Source organism: Rutidosis leptorrhynchoides, chromosome 8 (genome assembly GCF_046630445.1).
Source record: "Rutidosis leptorrhynchoides isolate AG116_Rl617_1_P2 chromosome 8, CSIRO_AGI_Rlap_v1, whole genome shotgun sequence".
NCBI classification, from domain to species: Eukaryota; Viridiplantae; Streptophyta; class Magnoliopsida; order Asterales; family Asteraceae; genus Rutidosis; species Rutidosis leptorrhynchoides.
The window spans coordinates 123,590,410-123,613,748 of NC_092340.1; positions in this window are offsets into that span (position 1 = coordinate 123,590,410).

Below are 23,339 nucleotides of genomic sequence, written 5' to 3' on the forward strand. Positions count from 1 at the left end.
AAATTACTTTACCAAAAAGAGGGGCGTATATTTTTGATAATATTTGATTGATTAAAGTGGGATAAAAGACCAAAAATATTTTTAATTTTTATTTTTACTTTGTTTTTAAAATTAATATATTAATATTAAATTATTATTGTAAACTTTTAAAATCAATATATTTAAGTTTGTAAATATTTAAAAATTAATATTTTTAATATAAGTTTGTATGTATAAAAACAAAATTATAATATAAATTTGGTGTGAATTTTTAAAATTTTAAAAATATGAATTTTTAATTTTATGCATTTTAAATTCAAGTTTGGTGTGAATTTAAAAACAAAAATTTACTTTATTTCACTAAGTTAAAAATTTGATATTTAAAATTCGTCGTGAGTTGAAAACTAGGTCGTTGAACCGAAATTGCTCTACCCAAGGGAGAGACGAGAATTTTTATTATCATTATTTTTAATCTTATTAAATTAAAGTAAGCCAAAAACATTAAAAAAAACCCAAAAATCTTTGCTTTTAAAATAACCGCGTTTAAAAATGACAAAATTTTAAAATTTTGTTGAGGACGGACTAGGACAACGATCCGAAACGCCCTCCTCCTAAAAATAAACAAAATTTTTATTTTTTAATTAATTATATGTTTTATTAGTATAAGGTTTTTATATAAAAAAAAAGGTACTGTACCCGGACTCCATGCGATCGCATGGAGTTTGGCCTATGAAGCCATGCGATCGCATGGTGCTGGAAATCAGGTCAGGATCAAAAAGCTCAGCGAGTTGTGTTCTTCACACCACCACACACACGAATACCCAAAAATACTCCCAAATCATCTCTAAAATTCGCAAATTTTCACCGTAATTCGTCAAATTTCTTGCTTTAATCATGCCTAGGTTCAGATTCTTCAACAAAAAGGTAAAAATTACACCCCTAAACTCTTAAATTTTCTAGTTTTTGTGATAATTACCAATATTTTACTTAATTTGATTTTGTTAATTTCTAGTGTAATTAGAGTTAAATTGTTAGTATATTATGCATGTATAACCTAGATTGATGCTATTTAACATGATTTGAAGCCAAAAACTTCAAAAAATTTAGAAATCTAGGGTTTGTGTTCTTGAGCAATTTGGGGCTTTTTGATATAAACAGGTTATGGCCGATTTTTGTCATGAATTATTGCTAAATTAAGTAATGTAACATGTTTAGGTAGCTAAATGATCCAAACTTTGATCCTAAACATGATTTTTGAAGATTAAAGTGGACTTTTTAAGTCTAAATTTCATGAACTTGATTAAATTGATGTAAATGCCATTTGAGACTTGTTTAATTGCTAGTAATGACTATTTTGACATTTTATTTGAGTTAAATGCTTATGAATTTTGTATACATTTTCAAATTTGCTTATTTGAAAAAGTGTAGAATTGTAAAAATTGTGAAAATGTGTATGTAAGATCCTGTTTTCTTTTTGGCTTGGATGCCGTCTAAACATCTGGGACGCCGTCCCATTACGAAGGCCTAGACGCCGTCCAGAAATCTGGACGCCGTCCAGATGATCTGTCGAGCCAGAATTGGGTTTTTAAATATTTTAGATGGGTAAATTGGTAATTTCACTTGGTGGACGAATTAAAGGCCCTAGATCAGTTTGGTTGAGCCTCATTACTCCATTTCTAATCACCAAACTTCATCCACTTAAATCCTAGTGAGAGAGTGTGATTCAAGTGTGAGAAAGCTCAAATCGGAGAAGAAGAAGCTTGTTTCGGGTTTTAGCTCGAGCATTAAAGTTGTTCATCTCCTCGTTAGCTTCGTTTTGATTGTGGTGGTAAGCCCTAAACTTGATTACCTTAGTTTAATGTGTTTAAGGGTTAGGGTTTGGGTTAGTATTGCACATAAAACCCATTTGTGAGTAATTTGGGGGTTTTGGGTAAGTTTGGGTCATGAAGACCCAAATGGTGACTAAACTACGGTTTTGAAAGGGTAAATGGGTCTTAAAGGACTATCAAATCACTAGTACACTTATAGTTAATGTTAGTGGGTGTCATTTGGGTTGTGGGTGACCCAAATGGGTGTGTTGACCTTGAAATGGGTCAAATGGGTCTTTGATGACCTAGGTTGTCTTACATGTATGAAAACGAGTTAACTTGGTGATTAAATGTGTGTTAAGACCTTAATGGCTAGAATTAGGGTTTTTGGTGAAGTTAACCCATTATTAGGGTTAAGGATGCAAAATGGGTCGGGATTGCACCTTGGGTCAAAAGACTCTAGATTTTTGAGTGAGTTGCTTGACCGACTCTAAGGTGAGTGGAGTAATTATACGTATGTGTATATGACGTATTTATTTGTGGGTGTTATGGTATGAACCATCGATTCGGTAGTGCCATAACATGTGTATGATCGAGTGTGAACCACGAGCCGGTAGCACTATAAACTAAGATGTGAACCACGAGCCGGTAGCATCAAGTGTGAACCACGAGCCGGTAGCACTATAAACTAAGATGTGAACCACGAGCCGGTAGCATCGAGTGTGAACCACGAGCCGGTAGCACTCTAAACTAAGATGTGAACCACGAGCCGGTAGTATCGAGTGTGAACCACGAGCCGGTAGCACTATAAAAGAGTATGACTCAATTGCGTATGGTGTGAACCACGAGCCGGTAGCACCATAGCGTTATGGTTAACCATATTGAGATTGTTGATTGTTTAGCATATTGTTTAAATATATTGTGTTGAGTATATGCTAATACGGTTTTGTGATAATGTGCGACTTGTTAAGTATTTCGGGTATGATGTTATGCTAATTTGAGTTTCAAGTTCGTACGAGGTATTCGGTAATTGTGATTGCAAATAGATGGGTTATATATATGTATTAATAATTATTGCATTCACTAAGCGTTAGCTTACCCTCTCGTTGTTTACCTTTTTAGGCTAAGGTGTGGACAAAGGAAAAGGTATTCGGTTGGATTTGTTCTCCCGCTTGATTTGGTAGGGGATGCTTTCGGGTTAGCTTTTGGAAGCTCGGTCAAGCTTTGGGTAGTTTAACCCGAAACACCATGCTCTAGGGTCGTTTGGAAATTAAACTTGTATTTGGTCGAAACTACTATTTTTGGAACGAAACTCGTAAAATGGGCGATGTGGGCCCGATGTTGGAAAAACTTGATTTGATGATGAAAACCTCTTAGTTTATCATATTGGTTATGTTGTGAAAAGGTTTTCGTGTAAAAGTGTCGGGAAGCGGGTTTTCCGCTCACGTGAGTTGGACCCGTGATCAGTAGCTGGCAGTTCATTGGGACATCGTCCCAATTGATTGGACGCCGTCCCAGTTGTGTTGAGCTGGACGCCGTCCCAAACTTTGGACGCCGTCCCACATTTCTGAGCTGGACGCCGTCCAGGATTCTAGACGCCGTCCAGATGCACTGACATACAAATTTTTTTTTTTGGTACGCGTTTTGAGTTTAGGAAGTCGGGTTGTTACAAGTGGTGTCAGAGCATGGTCTAAGAGATTTAGGTGACTTGAGATAGGTGCCTAGACTTAGACTTTATTGTGTGAGCGCTTTATGAGGGACTTGTAGGACTTTGGGTCTAATCGGGAATTGTTAGTGCTTTGGTTTATGAGAATTAACCTTATGCTAATTGTTTGTGTTGTGTTTAGCAAGCATCAAGCGAGATAGGCATTGTACTAGCGAGTTAATACAACGTGCTCGCGTAGTAATGACTAGCTACCATTATTACGGGCGCAAGTCGTGTTAAACAAGCAATGTACGACGATTGTTGAGCGAGATGGAGTAGTGTGGCATATATGTATATACACATGTAATCGTCCTTTCGTTTTTGTGGTTTAACCTATTTGGTTTTATAGAATGAAGACGAGAAACGGTCCCGATCATGATAACGGAAGTACAAGCGAGGACGCCGAGTTTTCGGCCAAGGTTGAGGCTGTCTTTAAAAAGTTAAAAGCGGATTTTGTTACGGACGTCCGAAAGGTCTTTCAAGATTCGGTCGATGGGCAGGTGACCGATTTGATAAATGAACGAATGAAGGCCACTATCGAAGAGGCCCTTGATGCTAGAAACATTTATCCTCATGGTGAAGGAGGTGAAGGAAGGCGGGACTTCCACTACAAGAATTTCAAGGACGCTCAACCCCCGATGTTTAATGGGGTGCGAGATCCTTTAAAAAGTACATGTTGGATCTCCGACATCGAGGGAGCTTTCTGTACCTCGGAATGTCCTCCCGAGAAGAAGGCGAGGTATGGTTCTAGCATGCTACGAGAAGAGGCTAAGTTATGGTGGGATGATAAAATCAACTTGTATGGTGAGGAACAATGTATGGGCTTGACGTGGGAAGAATTTAAGAAGGAGTTTTTCAAGGAATACCGAACTTCTTCCGATCTTGATAGAATCCGGGACGAGTTGCACCATTTGCAACAAGGTTCAATGGACTTAGTTACTCTTAAGTCTACCTTCTTGGTAAAGACTCATTTTTGCCCGGAGTACGTTGGTGATGATCACAAGCTAATGAAGGATTTCTACCGCACTTTAAATGATGAGTACAAGGGTAAGATTAGTCAGGGTATGGCTAAGTCTTTTGACGAGTTATTTGAATTGGCTCGGGGTTTTGAGCCGGAGGTGCCAAGAAAGAGCGATTTTACTTTTTCAAAGAGGAAGTTTGAGGGTTCAAGTCATTCGAACTTTTCAAATAAGAAGTCCAAGAAAGGCTCCGAAAGCTTTAATAGTGTGAAGAAGGGTGCTTCCGGGAGTTTCGGGCCCACGTGTTATAATTGTAATCAAAGAGGACACATGGCCCGTGATTGCACCAAGGCGTCGACCAAAATCACTTGCTTTAATTGTGGTAAGGAGGGGCATAAGAGGCCGGAATGTCCCGATTTGAATAATGATAATGTTAAACGGTTAGAGAAAGCGGCGGGCACGGCTAGGGGTCGCAACTATTTGATGACCAATGACGAAGCCAAACAATCAAACGAAGTAGTCTCAGGTACTTTCATGGTTAATTCTAATCCGGCGAGAATTCTATTTGATAGCGGTGCAAATTTGTCGTTTGTGTCTCCTAAATTTGTGCCTAAACTTGATAGACCGTTAGATAAGTTAAGTCGTCCGGTAGAAGTCGAAATAGTGGACGGCAAGACGGTGCTAGTGGTTGATGTGTGTGAAAATTGTGATGTTGTTTTCGGTGCCGAAACCTTTAAAATTGATCTCATTCCAATGACCTTGGGCAATTTTGATATTGTCGTTGGTATGGATTGGCTCGATCGTTATAGAGCGGATATTGCATGTCATGATAAGTTTATTCGTGTGAAGACCCCAAATGGGGGAGAGTTGATTATTCATGGTGATAAGCGAAGGAGACCGGTGCCGATATGCACTTTTGCACAGGTACGTCGTCTCGTTGTTACCGGTGGCATGGCTTTCCTTGCTCATGTGGTTGATACTCGCAATGAGCCACCACCCATTAGTGAAATTCTGGTGGTTAATGAATTTGAAGACGTTTTTCCGGATGAGTTACCGGGTGTTCCGGCGGAAAGACAAGTTGAATTTCGCATTGAGTTGGTTCCTGGGGCTACCCCCATTGCTAAAACTCCTTATTGTTTAGCGCCGATGGAAATGCAAGAGTTGTTAAATCAAACCCAAGAGCTACTTGAAAAGGGTTTCATTCGACCGAGTGCTTCGCCATGGGGCGCTCCGGTTTTATTCGTAAAGAAGAAGGATGGTAGTATGCAGATGTGCATCGATTATCGGGAGTTGAATAAAGTGACGATCAAGAATTGTTATCCATTGCCTCGGATTGACGATTTTTTTGACCAACTCCAAGGTGCGACGTATTTCTCGAAGATTGACCTACGGTCCGGCTATCACCAAACGCGGGTCCGTGAGGAAGATATCGAGAAAACGGCTTTTCGAACGCATTATGGGCATTTTGAGTTTGTAGTTATGCCTTTCGGTCTTATGAATACACCGGCGGCATTCATGGATATTATGAACCGAGTGTGCCAACCTATGTTGGACAAGTCGGTAATAGTGTTCATTGACGACCTACTAGTCTACTCGAAAAGTATGAACGAACATGAACGTCATTTGCGTGAAGTATTGAAGACGCTACGAAAGGAGAAGTTGTATGCAAAGTTCTCCAAATGTGAATTTTGGCAAAGGGAAGTTCAATTCCTTGGTCATATTGTGAACGAAAACGGTATTCAAGTAGATCCGGGGAAGATCGAGACGGTGAAGAGTTGGGGACGACCGACTACGCCTACGAAAATCCAAAGTTTTCTCGGATTGGCCGGTTATTATCGTCGGTTTATCCAATACTTTTCTAAGATCGCTTCTCCATTGACGAAATTGACAAGAAAGAATGCAAGATTTAATTGGGAGAAAGAGCAAGAAATTGCTTTTCAATTGTTAAAAGAGAAGTTGTGTCAAGCTCCGGTGTTAGTGTTGCCGGAAGGGGTAGAAGACATGACGGTTTATTGTAATGCTTCTCTAAATGGTCTCGGGTGTGTTCTAATGCAAAGAGGTAAAGTCATCGCTTATGCCACTCGACAATTAAAGGAACATGAAACGAGATATCCGACTCATGATCTCGAGTTGGCGGCGGTTATGCATGCGTTGAAAATTTAGGGCCACTACTTGTATGGTGTCAAATGTATGATTTATTCGGATCACAGGAATTTAAAACATCTTTTCACTCAACGAGATTTGAATTATCGTCAACGTAGATGGATGGATGTGGTGAAAGACTATGATTGTGAGATACTTTATCATCCGGGTAAGGCGAACGTTGTCGCGGATGCGTTGAGTCGAAAGAGTCAACATCCGGTGATACGAGTAGGATCGTTACGTTTGATTATTACTAATGATTTTCTTGTGAAGCTTGGTGAGATTCAAATAGAGGCTTACGTTCACAACAAGTATACGGAGCGAATTGTGGGCCAATCGGAGTTTATTACTATGGGTTCGCGTGGGTTGTTGTCTTTTCAAGGAAGGGTGTGGGTGCCTAAGATGGGTGATTACCGACGGGTGCTACTTGATGAAGCACATAAGTCAAAATATTCCATTCACCCGGGCGCGACAAAAATGTATCTTGACTTGAAGAAAGATTATTGGTGGCCGGGCATGAAGCGTGATGTTGTAAAATATGTTGAGCAATGTGTTACTTGTTTGCAAGTTAAAGCCGAGCACCAAAATCCGTATGGTAAGTTGCAACCGTTAGAAATCCCGAAATGGAAATGGGAGCACATTACCATGGATTTCATAACAAAGCTACCTAAGACGGCGAGAACCCAATTTGATACGATTTGGGTAATAGTTGATAGATTGACGAAAAGTGCTTTGTTTCTTCCCATTAAAGAAGCGATATCTTCGGAGGCCTTAGTTAAGTTGTTTATCAAGGAAGTGGTCTCGCGACATGGGGTTCCTATATCTATTATTTCGGATCAAGATACCCGTTTTACATCTCGGTTTTGGGAAAAGTTTCATGAAGATAAGGGAACGCGATTGAAATTGAGCACGGCGTATCACCCTCAAACAGACGGTCAAACCGAACGTACGAATCAAACTTTGGAAGATATGTTACGGGCTTGCATTATTGATTTCGGTGGTAGTTGGGATGAGCATTTGCCTTTGGTGGAATTCTCGTACAATAATAGTTATCATACTAGTATCGGGATGCCACCTTATGAGATGCTTTACGGGCGAAGGTGTCGGACTCCAATTTGTTGGGGTGAAGTGGGTCAAAGGGAAATCGGGAGTACCGATTTGGTTTTGGAGATGAATAACAAGATTGATATTATTCGGGAACATTTGAAGAAGGCTCAAGATAGACAAAAGTCGTATGCCGATAAGCGTAGACGAACGATCGAATTTCAAGAAGGTGATATGGTGATGCTTAAGGTTTCACCTTGGAAGGGTATTATTCGATTTCGAAAACGGGGAAAGTTAGCTCCTCGATTTATTGGGCCATTCAAAGTTTTAGCTCATGTTGGTGAAGTTTCTTATCGTTTGGAATTACCCGAAGAACTTGCGGGGATCCATAATACATTTCATGTTTCCCATCTCCGTAAGTGTCTTGCGGATGATTCTTCGTGGGTGTCGTTAGACGAGATTGAGCTAAATAATAAGTTAGAGTATGTTGAGGAGCCGGTTGCTATACTTGATGAAAAGGTTAAGAAATTGAGAAATAAGGAGGTGAGGACTTTTAAAGTCCAATGGCGTCGAAGTATAGGCTCCGAGTTTACTTGGGAGCCCGAAGAGTTTGTCTTGGTTTATCTTCCTGCTTGTCATGCGGAGTGGATTGCGAGATCGCAATCCAGTTCAAGTGGGGGAGAGTTGTAAGATCCTGTTTTCTTTTTGGCTTGGACGCCATCCAAACATCTGGGACGCCGTCCCATTATGAAGGCCTGGACGTCGTCCAGAAATCTGGATGCCGTCCAGATGATCTGTCGAGCAAGAATTGGGTTTTTAAATATTTTAGATGGGTAAATTGGTAATTTCACTTGGTGGACGAATTAAAGGCCCTAGATCAGTTTGGTTGAGCCTCGTTACTCCATTTCTAACCACCAAACTTCATCCACTTAAATCCTAGTGAGAGAGTGTGATTCAAGTGTGAGAAAGCTCAAATCGGAGAAGAAGAAGCTTGTTTCGGGTTTTAGCTCGAGCATTAAAGTTGTTCATCTCCTCGTTAGCTTCGTTTTGATTGTGGTGGTAAGCCCTAAACTTGATTACCTTAGTTTAATGTGTTTAAGGGTTAGGGTTTGGGTTAGTGTTGCACATAAAACCCATTTGTGAGTAATTTGGGGGTTTTGGGTAAGTTTGGGTCATGAAGACCCAAATGGTGACTAACCTAGGGTTTTGAAAGGGTAAATGGGTCTTAAAGGCCTAGTAAATCACTAGTACACTTATAGTTAATGTTAGTGGGTGTCATTTGGGTTGTGGGTGACCCAAATGGGTGTGTTGACCTTGAAATGGGTCAAATGGATCTTTGATGACCTAGGTTGTCTTACATATATGAAAACGAGTCAACTTGGTGATTAAATGTGTGTTAAGACCTTAATGGCTAGAATTAGGGTTTTTGGTGAAGTTAACCCATTATTAGGGTTAAGGGTGCAAAATGGGTCGGGATTGCACCTTGGGTCAAAAGACTCTAGATTTTTGAGTGAGTTGCTTGACTGACATGAGTTGTGAATTGATTATGTGCTCAAATGTAATAGGTACGTTACATTGAAGTTGCAAGTTCGGTTATCTTTCACGAAGACTCTAAGGTGAGTGGAGTAATTATACGTATGTGTATATGACGTATTTATTTGTGGGTGTTATCGTATGAACCATCGAGCCGGTAGTGCCATAACATGTGTGTGATCGAGTGTGAACCACGAGCCGGTAGCACTATAAACTAAGATGTGAACCACGAGCCGGTAGCATCGAGTGTGAACCACGAGCCGGTAGCACTATAAACTAAGATGTGAACCACGAGCCGGTAGCATCGAGTGTGAACCACAAGCCGGTAGCACTATAAACTAAGATGTGAACCACGAGCCGGTAGCATCGAGAGTGAACCACGAGCCGGTAGCACTATAAAAGAGTATGACTCAATTGCGTATGGTGTGAACCACGAGCCGGTAGCACCATAGCATTATGGTTAACCATATTGAGATTGTTGATTGTTTAGCATATTGTTTAAATATATTGTGTTGAGTATATGCTAATACTGTTTTGTGAGAATGTGCGACTTGTTAAGTATTTCGGGTATGATGTTATGCTAATTTGAGTTTCAAGTTCGTACGAGGTATTCGGTAATTGTGATTGCAAATAGATGGGTTATATATATGTATGTATAATTATTGCATTCACTAAGCGTTAGCTTACCCTCTCGTTGTTTACCTTTTTAGGCTCGGGTGCGGACAAAAGAAAAGGTATTCGGTTGGATTAGTTCTCCCGCTTGATTTGGTAGGGGATGCTTTCGGGTTAGCTTTTGGAAGCTCGGTCAAGCTTTGGGTAGTTTAACCCCAAACACCATGCTCTAGGTGATGGAATTCAACATAACAACAAATTCATATGTTTAATTTGATCACAAAACCAATTTATGAAAATTAAGACAAGCGGAAGCATTTTGTTATTTATAAACAAGTGTATATGTTAAATCCTTTTAAATGAATTCCATTATGTGTTATCAAGCCTTGAACATATACTTACAAACTAAAAGAGGGAACAAGAATTTACCTCCTCAATATAGATTGAGTGCTGAAAATGGACAGCATCAAGTTTGGAAGATGATGATGAATGTAAGCTCCAAAACTTTGAAACCTCAAGAGATAATACCCCAAGCCAACTTCCAACACCTAGTACTTTAGTTAGGATTTAATTACACACTTAATGTGAGCTTGAAAATCAAACTTGGAACCTCCTTTGATGTACAAAACCCCACGGTTTTGGACAACAGCAGGAGCTGAAAATCAGTTTTTTTTCAAGCTTGGAAATACTAGTTACACTTGAGAGAATAAGTCTAGCTTTGGTCCAAGAGTTCCCCATGCTTATATGGACTTTTTATGTTCTTAAAAGTAACAATAACATGGCATGCATATGAGTCTTGGAGACCCAAAATCTGCCACCATATATTTTATATAACAATGTCTTTACATATATATAAACTTGATATATATATATATAACATGTATATTTTTATGTTACTTTCATATTTTATAAACCTTTTATAAAATATAACACAATATAATCATTTAAAACTTATAAACAATTATATATAAATTATCCAAATAATTTATCTCAAGTGATAACATTTTAGAAAACCGATTTTTCTAAAATCCAAGTGTCGCGTATTTACTTAATGATTTAATCGTTAAGCTTGATTACGTTTAGGGTGTCGGTAAGCTTGTTATTGGGTATGACCCGACTTGGATCATAACATATTAGCCACATTAAATTAATATGTCTCTCGGGCATACGAAAAACCTTCAATCTCCCACTTGCACGAGAAACATAAGAAATTAATGCAAGTGATGGATACCACCTAACGGCCGTCCATCACCTCCAATATGTTATGACTTTGTGACATTCAATAACATCATCCTTTTCGAGTTCCCATCTCGAATATGAATAGGTGAATCTTTCATTATATCCTTTCGTCCTAGATGTCATGTTAAATCCAAGAGATACGGAGTGATCACTCTCTTTTAGATTTAACTTTATCAGGCCTTAGACATCTGACTCTCAACGAATAAGAGGGACAAATTCCATCTTGACTACATACGTCTTAAATATGTACCTTGCGTTATGCCTGAGCGCTTCCTTGTAAACTACCATATTTCAGAATAGCGAAGGAAAGAATCAAGGCACAATACTTGGTAAATATCTGAACCCAATATGCATCTCAGGTCAGAGGATACAATGATATTTGCCTTTACTCAAGACTACATGTGATCAACCACAAAGGCTCCATTTAGTAAATCTTGAGGGCGGGTCTTCCAATATTCGTATCCCACAAATATCTATGAACCTTGGTCGCAACCTTGCCCCACATTCATCTCGTGAATGTATACCAATCCAAGTTCATAATAGTCTAAGCCTCACACTTGTTCCCACAACTGTGATCAACTACGGAATTTAGAATAATTACTTATTCATGGATAAAATATGCAAAATAGGAACATAACTCAAAATAAATTAATACCAAAAATATATTAATGAGTTTGAACAATTTCGTTCCGTTACAATACTTAACACAGATCATGAACAATCACTAGAATATCGAAGCCCTATTGCACAAACATGTCCTGCATGTTTTGGTCCATGTAAGAGCTTCGTGAGAGGATCCGCTATATTAAGATCTGTGTGAACTTTGCGAATACATATCTTTCCCTTTTCAACTTCATCCCTTATGTAGTTGAATCTCCCCTCAATGTGACGGGTCTTTTGGTGAGCACGAGGTTCCTTGATTTGAGCAATCGCACCCTCGTTGTCACAAAAGATCTCAAGAGGGTCCTGAATGAAAGGGACTACTTCTAAGTCGTCGATGAATTTCTTCATCCATGCAGCTTCCTGAGCTGCCAATGATGCGGCGATGTACTCTGACTCTGTAGTGGATAAAGCAACAACATCATGTTTTGAACTCTTCCAAGAGACTGCTCCTCCATTTAACGTGAAGACATAACCAGATTGTGATCGAGAATCATCTCGATCAGTTTGGAAACTCGCTTCCACGTAACCTTTTACAGCGAGTTCCTCCTCACCAGACCCGTATATAAGAAACATATCCTTAGTCCTCCTAAAGTATTTCAATATACTTTTAACAGCAATCTAATGACTGTTACCTGGGTTATTCTGGTATCTACTTGTCAGGCTAAGAGCGCATGACACATCCGATCTAGTGCATATCATTGCATACATGATTGACCCAATGGCAGACGCATATGGGACTTTCTTCATTCTCTTCTGTTCATCTTTCGTGGTGGGGCACTGAGATGAACTGAGAAGTGTTCCCTTTTGAATAGGTACCAAACCTTTCTTAGAGTTCTCCATCTTGAACCTTTTCAAGATCTTTTCAATGTATGCACTTTGATTCAAACCTATCAGTTTCTTGGATCTATCCCTGTAGATCCCAATCCCCAAAACGTATTGTGCTTCTCCAAGATCCTTAATGGAGAAGCACTTACTTAGCCAAGTTTTTACACCTTGCATTGCCGGAATATCATTTCTAAATAACAATATATCATCCACATACAGTACAAGCTTTCTTATATACACATGATCTAGCTTTCTTATATACACAAGCTTCATCACCATTTTTAATGAAGCCAAATTTCTCGACCTCCTCATTAAAACGATGATTCCACATTCTAGATGCTTGTTTCAATCCGTAGATTGACTTCTTTAACTTGCATACCTTTTTAGGATATTTCGGATCAACAAAACCTTCAGGCTGAACCATATAGACATCTTCCTCAAGATGTCCATTTAGGAAAGCGGTCTTGACATCCATTTGCCATATTTCATAATCATAATGAGCAGCAATGGCAAGTAATATCCTAATAGACTTTAGCATTGCCAGAGGCAAAAAAGTTTCATCATAGTCAACCCCTTGAGTTTGAGTGAAACCTTTTGCTACAAGTCTAGCTTTATATGTATCCAAGTTTCCATGTATGTCAGTTTTCATTTTGAAAAGCCATTTACAATCAACTAGCCTTGAGCCAGTAGGTTGTTCAACAAGTTCCCAAACTTGGTTGTCATACATGGATTACATCTCAGAGTTCATGGCTTCCTGCCATTTATCCTTATCAATCCTTGATAAAGCATCTTGGTAGTTTGTTGATTCATCCAAATCAACCACATAGCAACCATCCATGAGAAACCCATATCTCTTAGGTGGATTACTAATCCTACCAGATCTGCGAACGTCTTGTGTATTTTGATCATCCATTTGATCACTCTCAACATTTTCATGTTGAGTGCTAGTGTCAGCCAATTGTGTATCATCTACTTGATCTTGAACCTCTTCAAAATCTATCTTCCTTTCACTATTTTTTTCCATTAGGAACTTAGTTTCAAGGAATTCCGCCTTCCGAGCAACAAATACATTCTGTTCGGAAGGATCATAGAAATAATACCCCATATTATCCTTGGGATATCCTATGAAGATACACTTCTTGGATCGAGCATTTAACTTATTAGGGACGTAATGCTTAAGATAAGCTTCACATCCATATACCTTTAAGTATGATAGAGATGGAGGTTTTCCAAACCACATCTCATGAGGAGTTCGTTCCACTTTCTTGGTTGGGGCCATATTTAAAATACGAGCCGCGGAGCATAGACAATAACCCCAAAATGATAGAGGTAACGTGCTTCTAGCCATCATAGGTCGAACCATATCCATTTGGGTTCGGTTCCTCCTTTCGGAAACTCTATTAAGTTGTGGTGTCCCGGGTGAAGTAAGTTGCGAGATAATCCCACAACTTCTAAGATGATCTTGGAAAGCATCGCTTAGGTATTCACCTCCTCTATCGGTACGAAGTACCTTGATTGTCTTATTGAGTTGATTTTGTACTTCGTTTTGATATTCTTTGAATGCTTCAAAAGTTTCGTCCTTATGTCTTAACAAGTAGACATATCCAAAATGACTGAAGTCATCAATGAAAGTAACGAAGTATCTTTCACCATTCCTAGCTATGGGCTTAAAGGGTCCACATACATCCGAATGTATTAATCCCAATAAGTCCTTAGCCCTTTCATAGGTCCCTTTGAAAGGTGCTTTAGTCATTTTGCCTTGTAAACAAGATTCACATACATCAAATGAGTCCATCTCATTTGATTTCCAGAGTCCATTCTTTTGAAGTGTATGCATTCGGTTCTTGTTTATGTGACCAAGGCGACAATGCCATAAGTAGGAATCACTCAAATCCCTTTTGAGTTTCTTGGTGCTAGTATGGTATATTGAGCTACTAGATGATGTATCATCATGAACCAATTCATAAATTCTATTTGAAGGCGAAGCCTTAAAATAGAATACATTATCTAAATAAACGTGGATATCATTATTAACAAAATTAAGATAAAAACCGCATTGTTTTAAACGGGAAACTGAAATAATGTTTCGACATAAATCCGGTGCATACAAAACATTGTTCAAAATAAGTTCCAAATCACTTGGAAGCTTTAATACAAAGTCTCCTTGAGCTTTCACTTGCACTTTGGCTCCATTACCCATAAAGAGACTTGATGTTCCCGCTTGCTTGCTACTTCTTTTGAACCCCTGCAAAGAATTGCAAATGTGAGTTCCACATCCAGTGTCTAATACCCATGTATTAGAAGAAGTAATACTAAGCTCTATATATACCATATATATATTACCTGAGGATTGCCCCGCATCCCTCTTTTCCTTCAACTCCTTAAGGTAGACCGGGCAGTTGCGTTTCCAGTGACCCATTTCACCGCAACCGAAGCACGGGTCTTCCTTGGGGTTTGCTTGTCCGGCAACCTTTTGCTTCTTGTTCTTGGTTTTGGTTGGGGTAACCATCCTCCCTTTTCCCTTGCCTTGATGGGCGGGTCCTTTCCTCTTAGCCGCCTTTGGCTTAGAGGTGTTGTTACCTTTGGACCCTCCATCATTGATCATTAGCACGGGTGAAGCCCTCTTACCCATGCTAGTTTCCGCCGTCCTAAGCATGCCATGAAGTTCGCCAATGGTCTTATCCATCCCATTCATATTGTAATTAATTACAAATTGGTCAAACCTCTTTGACAAGAAGTTTAGGATAAGATCCGTGGCTAGCTCATTAGATATGTTGAGATTAAGACGGTTTGCGCGATCAATGAGGCTTTTCATCTTAAGGACATAAGATGAAACGGATTGGGAGTCGTCCATACGACATGCATGAAGCGCTCGAAAGGTCTCGAAGTGCTCGACACGTGCTTGTTGAAGGAACATCTCCTTCAATTGCGTGATCATGTCGTATGCAGTATGATGCTCGAAATCCTTTTGGAGTTCGGGTATCATAGTCCCAAGCATTAGGCAAGCGACTAGCACCGAATCGGCGCAATACTTATCCAAATAAGCCATGCCTTCCATATCATCCTCGTCGGGTTGATCGGGAATGGGGTCTTCCAACACATACGCCTTATCCTCAAGTTTGAGGACAATCCTAAGATTGCGGAACCAATCCATAAAGTTTGTATGGTTGAGTTTGTCTTTCTCGAGGAGAGACCTTAACAATAGGTTGTTCAAGTTAATAGGTGCGTTTTGCATGTTGTTGTTATTGGCGGCCATCTACAAAATTTAACAAAGTTCATTTAAGTATCCATTTTAAATTTAATAAACAATACCCTTTTAAATTTTAATTGACATTTATTAAATTTTAGAATCCAACGGTAAACCAAATTTCGGTTAGGTGACCTTTATCCCGTCATTTGATTTAGCTAGGTAGTCATTATATGACAATTGCAATCCTTTTGCAACTTCTAAGTTATGGGATCATGCAATCCTTTTGCATGGCATATTATCCCATCAACGCCTATTTGTTCTTCATGCTTCGGTGACCCTAAGTTCATGATTCCCAAATCAAGTCGTCCTACTTGTGTGAACGTGTAAATTTAACATACAAGTGGTTAGGTGACCTTTATCCCACAAGTGTGTGAAATTCACCTTAATCATATTAGTTTGCTCATGACGGTTAGGTGACCTTTATCCCATTATGAGTTCCCTAATATTTTTAATTGTTGCACAAAAGGATGGCGTTTAACTTGTTTGCCTTGTTAATAAGGGATTTTAAGTTTTCATAAATTCTAGTTTGAGAAAACTTTTAAGCCATACACCAACATGCATTTAGTGTATCGTTCATATGAAATCCATTTTCATGTCATGTAATTAAGCCAATTACTTGATATAAACCATTTTATATATATGATCCTTATCATGTTATTAATAACCGTTTATTAATGTCTTGTTATCCATTTTTAATTTAACCACTTAAATTCTCGTTTTGCATGTCGTTAATAATGTTTAATTTAACCAATTAAATTGTCATTTTACTTGTTGTTAACTTGTGATTTACTTGTAGCAACCAAACATACAAACACAATAAACAACCATGCATGCAAAACAAATGTGTTCACAATCAAGCCATTTTGGTAGACATTTGTTTAGCCGAAAACAAATGTCACCGGTTAAGGGTTAATACACTAAGTAGAAGATTTCAAAATCTCCCACTTAATCTTGCATCCAAATGCATCTTCCAAGTCTTCATCTTGTATCTTCATTTTTACAAAAAAAATATCCTAATACATTTTGTCTAAAAAATGAAATTACAACCTAATCTATTTTACATACCAAATATAAAATAAATTACATAACCAAATGAATGAATATTACAACCAAATGAATGAATTAATTATTACATACCAAATGAATAATACAAATCATTCAAACACACATGCATTCAATCACATGGTCTTGGCTATGATTGTGAACAACAACATATGAACAAAATATGAACCAAATGGCAAACCAAAACCATATTTGGAGCCCCAAACAATTCGGCACATAGATTAACCCACCCAAAACCAATAATATTTGCATTCTATTTTCATGCATGTACATAAAATGCAAAGTTATGGTGAGTTCAAAAACCATCTCGAAGCATATTTCAAGACTTCGGCTCTAGATACCATTGATGGAATTCAACATAACAACAAATTCATATGTTTAATTTGATCACAAAACCAATTTATGAAAATTAAGACAAGCGGAAGCATTTTGTTATTTATAAACAAGTGTATATGTTAAATCCTTTTAAATGAATTCCATTATGTGTTATCAAGCCTTGAACATATACTTACAAACTAAAAGAGGGAACAAGAATTTACCTCCTCAATATAGATTGAGTGCTGAAAATGGACAGCATCAAGTTTGGAAGATGATGATGAATGTAAGCTCCAAAACTTTGAAACCTCAAGAGATAATACCCCAAGCCAACTTCCAACACCTAGTACTTTAGTTAGGATTTAATTAGACACTTAATATGAGCTTGAAAATCAAAATTGGAACCTCCTTTGATGTACAAAACCCCACGGTTTTGGACAGCAGCAGGAGCTGAAAATCAGTTTTTTTTCAAGCTTGGAAATACTAGTTACACTTGAGAGAATAAGTCTAGCTTTGGTCCAAGAGTTCCCCATGCTTATATGGACTTTTTATGTTCTTAAAAGTAACAATAACATGGCATGCATATGAGTCTTGGAGACCCAAAATCTGCCACCATATATTTTATATAACAATGTCTTTACATATATATAAACTTGATATATATATATATATATATATATATATATATATATATATATATATATATATATATAAAACATGTATATTTTTATGTTACTTTCATATTTTATAAACCTTTTATAAAATATAACACAATATAATCATTTAAAACTTATAAACAATTATATATAAATTATCCAAATAATTTATCTCAAGTGATAACATTTTAGAAAACCGATTTTTCTAAAATCCAAGTGTCGCGTATTTACTTAATGATTTAATCGTTAAGCTTGAATACGTTTAGGGTGTCGGTAAGCTTGTTATTGGGTATGACCCGACTTGGATCATAACATATTAGCCACATTAAATTAATATGTCTCTCGGGCATACGAAAAACCTTCACTAGGGTCGTTTAGAAATTAAACTTGTATTTGGTCGAAACTTCTATTTTTGGAACGAAACTCGTAAAATGGGCGATGTGGGCCCGATGTTGGAAAAACTTGATTTGATGATGAAAACCTCTTAGTTTATCATATTGGTTATGTTGTGAAAAGGTTTTCATGTAAAAGTGTCGGGAAGCGGGTTTTCCGCTCACATGAGTTGGACCCGTGATCAGTAGCTGGCAGTTCATTGGGACGCCGTCCCAATTGCTTGGACGCCGTCCCAGTTGTGTTGAGCTGGACGTCGTCCCAAACTTTGGACGCCGTCCCACATTTCTGAGCTGGACGCCGTCCAGGATTCTGGACGCCGTCCAGATGCATTGACATACAAATATTTTTTTTTGATACGCGTTTTGAGTTTATGAAGTCGGGTTGTTACAGTGTATAAGTTTAATTTTGATTTAACATGTTATTGTAATTATTTCAATTTGTTATTTTGCTAACACTAATGCATATTTGGATGCACAAATTTTGTGTTTAATGTGTTTTATAGAAATATACTGAAACTGGAGGTGCTTCATCATCATCCAGGCAACCTGCTCCAGAACCTGAACCAGAATATGAGCCGTAATATGAGCAAGAACCCGAACAAGAGCAACATAAGGAACCACAACAACAACCTGATAAACACGTTCCTTATTATGATCCGCTACAATTTGTTGATGCCTTCATAGTATTTCCGATGCATCCGCCTTTAGAATACCCAACGATTCCTGAACACACGTTGTATCCTAATCTGAGATTTGATTGAAAGATGGAGAGATTACCCAACATATCAAAGTAACAAATTCAAACTGATACCGAAAAATGTAGAAGTGCCAAGGGTAATCGATTGGTATCCTTTGGAAAGGGTCCAACTAGCTAACTCAGTTAGGGAGCATCTGATCCAAAGGTATGGCAGTTCTTCTTTTACCGATTGGGAATGTCTATTCACCACTCGTAGGCCTGTATATAAGGAATGGTGTGTTGAGCTCATGAGTACTATAGCGTTAAATGTAGATGTAGATAGATTAGATGATAGAAGTTTTCTTAGATTTATACTTGGCCGTAGGATGTACAGGATGTCCATGCTAGACATGGCCAGGGCTTTACAGATATATACTCCTGGTGAATTACTACTACCCGATTGTATGAATTTGATTTATCGTGGTGAAAGGGTAGATAGGAATTTTGACGCGAACGCCGTCTGGAGGCGTATGTCAAACTATAATGTTTTTACGCTAGGAGGAAAACACTCCTACTTACATATTAACAAAGCCAAACTTCGTATAATTCATAGATTTCTGGCTAACTCGATTACACAGAGAGGTCACAACAAGGAGAAAATGACCTTACATGATTTATTTTACCTAAAGTGTATTCGAGACCCAAGAAGCTTTGTTAATATCCCCTACTGTGTTGGTTTTTATTTGTCTAAGATGGTGGAAGGAATACAGGAAGGGGGAATAATAGGAGGAGGTATTTTTGTTACTCTCATTGGAGAGTATTTGGGTGTAGACAGGGAACAAGGGGGTCCAATTTTGGAATGTAGGGAACAGGTTGAGCCTTTAGGATTGAAGGTCTATCAGGGTGCTAAGGTATTAAAGAGCAGACGCAACCAGGCAGTACCCTATGAAGGTAGTCATCCTCAGGTAGAGAGAGGTTCAGATGAGGAAATGGAGGAAGCGGATGGCATTAGGGATGTCATTAGGGAGGCTATGACTGACGTCTACCAGCGTGTAGATGAGGTAGATATGACAAACGAGGAGAGATTTAGTCAGATGGAGCAGTGGCAAGCCCGGAATGATTACGAGCATTCCAGGCAACGACAGCATGATAGATGGGACTATCATCAGCGTCAGATCATGAGCTGGCTGTCACCTCAGGATCACTATGTACCGACCCAACCCGCTTACTATCCTCCACACCAGCCCGAGATGAGACCACCATATACTCTCTACGATCCTAACCAGGTCTACCAGTACACCTATCACTAACCATGGAACCCGGACGACGACATGAACTGGAACCCCTATCCAGATTGATATAGTTCCTGTTGGTGATTTCTATGATTTTTATTATTTATTATTTTTATTTATTTATGTTTAACCATATGATATTGTGATACATTAATGTAGTATTTAATATTTTTATTATTTGGTACTAATATTTCATATTCGATTTGAAAGTGGGATTTAAAGTCCCATTTCAAATTACCATGCATGTTTATATTTGTATGTATGTATATTGTCAATTGTACACAACAGGGTAAAACAGCGCATTTTCAAAGACTGGCATTAAGTTCAGCAAAAGCTACTAATTTTGACAACAAAACGAAAAACAAATGTGATGAAACAACAAGACGGAATGAACAAATGATGTGCACCATTTATCATTCAACAAACAAACGCCAATATGTTTGGAAACTTTGGTAAAATTTAATCAATTTTTCTACGCTAATCACCCTCAATAATTTAAATTGTTACTGATTTCTTGCAAATGAGGGCATTGCAAGATCTTAAGTGTGGGAAGGGGTTAAATTCTTTCGGATTTTTAAAATTTTAACTTATACACTTGGTTACCATTAAAAATACTAGTAACACAGTAGTTGTATTAGAATCTAGTGCTCTCTGATAATAAAGAACAGCCCTAGTCTTATATACTGACTACCCAATTCTAGTAAAATTTTCAAAATTTTCAATTAAATGAATTCAAAATCATGTTTATACATATTTACGAACGATATAACTAGGTGTTAATACCGAAATTATTGTTACCTCGGAAAGGACATAAATTGAGAAACAACCCAAAATGTTAGAATTCATTTAAAATGGAATAGAGGACAATAAAAAGGCAAAGAAAGGAAAATAAAAGCCAAGTGTGGGAAAATTTACCAAGTTAGTTAAAACATATATCACATATTTTTGTACAAATAACTGAAGATACTTTTGTTTTGGACAATTTTATCAGTTTTACCCAATTTCTTGTAATATATTTGAAAGAATAGATGGATCTACATGATGAATCAATTCCATCATTAAAAGAAGTAAAGTCTTCCGAAAAAGACACGCGCTTCTTGATTTAGGTCAAGAAGTTGTCGTCCAGACCAGCTGTAGGTTGACGAAAAATCTAGAAAAGTCGTCTCTAAAATCAGCAGGAAATCCACGGACCTCAGCATCAAACAGGGTCGCCAAGTGGTCAGACTTATCCTAACCATGAGAGGATCTGTCTCATAAAATGGGAAAGACGCCGTGCAAATTAGCTTGATAAGACTAATGAATCAGACCCCCAGAAAGGATAATCTCCTTAAAGATTAAAAATCAGCTTTTAAGCCTGATATTACTCAATCCTTGAGATTGACATTAAAGATTGAGAATTACAAACTCATCGAATTCGATGATATCTAAGCTCGAGCTTGAACGAGAAAATATTTTGATCAAATTAAAACCGATTTGTTTTCTGAAAACCCATTTTTAATGCGTTCATTACCATTGAACGTAAAATCCTAGGAATTCACCTGGAATTCATTAGGTCACCTGAACCAAATCGGGTGTCAACCGTAAGAACAGTGGTTGCATAGCATGGTCAAAGACAGGAGCTTGTGCCAGACCGAAAAATTATAAGGGTGAGCTTTACTATTGCTCCTACCAAGGATAGTAATTGCATCCGACACGTTATAGACCATAATTAAAAGCATGTCAGGGGACATTGCCTTAACAGTTGCTTGTTCAACGCTTTCCTTTACAACCGGACGGTAGTTTACCGAAAGGTAATATACGGAGCAAGTATACTGGACGTGTTGCTTTCCTAATACAAGGTTAGCAAGTGGGTGACACAAAATCGCAAGTTTTGAGCTAAAATTTTCAAATCTGAAACCCACCAAACCCACAAAAACATTTTGCAAACACCGTTGAAGGGTTATTCCAGAAAACTTATCTTGGGTAAAAGCTAGATCGTATTTTCAAAAGATCAAATGTTTTCATAAAGATCCAATTTCCTTAAGGATCTAAATTTTTATAGTCATGTGGGACTGTAAACCACATCGTTACTACCATTGTTCATACCGCCGTATAAAAATCACTGATGTACAAAGTGTGAAGAATAAAGAAGTGATTCTAGTATTTTTATTTCAAGACTGTATTGCTTGAGGACAAGCAACGCTCAAGTGTGGGAATATTTGATAATGCTAAAAATGAACATATATTTCATAGCATTATCCCTCAAGAAAGACAAGCTTTTAGTTGCAATTGTTCTATTTACAAGTGATATTCGTTTAAATAATAAAAGGTGAAGACAAAAGACAGATTCGACGAATTGAAGACGCAAACGACCAAAAAGCTCAAAAGTACAAATTACAATCAAAGTGGTTCAAATTATTGGTGAGAAACGTCTCAAAATTACAAGAGTACAAGACACAAAACGCAAAATACAAGATATTAAATTGTACGCAAGGACGTTCAAAAATCCGGAACCAGGACCAAAGACAACTCTCAACGCTCGACGTAACAGACTAAAAATTACGAGTCAACTATGCACATAAATATAATATAATATTTAAATAATTCTTAAAATTATTTATATATTATATTTATTTATAAAAACCGTCGGCAAGAAAGAAAACAAAGCAAGTTGAGCTGTCCCAGCTGGCCATGCGATCGCATGGCTTTGAAGAAGGATTTCCATGCGATCGCATGGGCCACTTTTTGTGGCCACATGCCTATAAATTTCGCAGTTTTGAGCGATCTTAAACCATCTTTTTCCTTCTTCTTACTCATACGTAAATATATATATATATATATATATATATATATATATATATATATATATATATATATATATATATATATATATATATATATATATATTATAATTTTAATTTTAAATTCTAATAATAAGGGTATGTTAGCGAATGTTGTAAGGGTGTAAGTCGAAATTCTGTCCGTGTAACGCTACGCTATTCTTAATCATTGTAAGTTATGTTCAACCTTTTTAATTTAATGTCTCGTAGCTAAGTTATTATTATGCTTATTTAAATTGAAGTAATCGTGATGTTTGGCTAAAAATATTAAAATTGGGTAATTGGGCTTTGGACCATAATTGGGGCTTGGATAAAAGAACGACACTTGTGGAAATTAGACTATGGGCTATTAACGGGCTTTATATTAA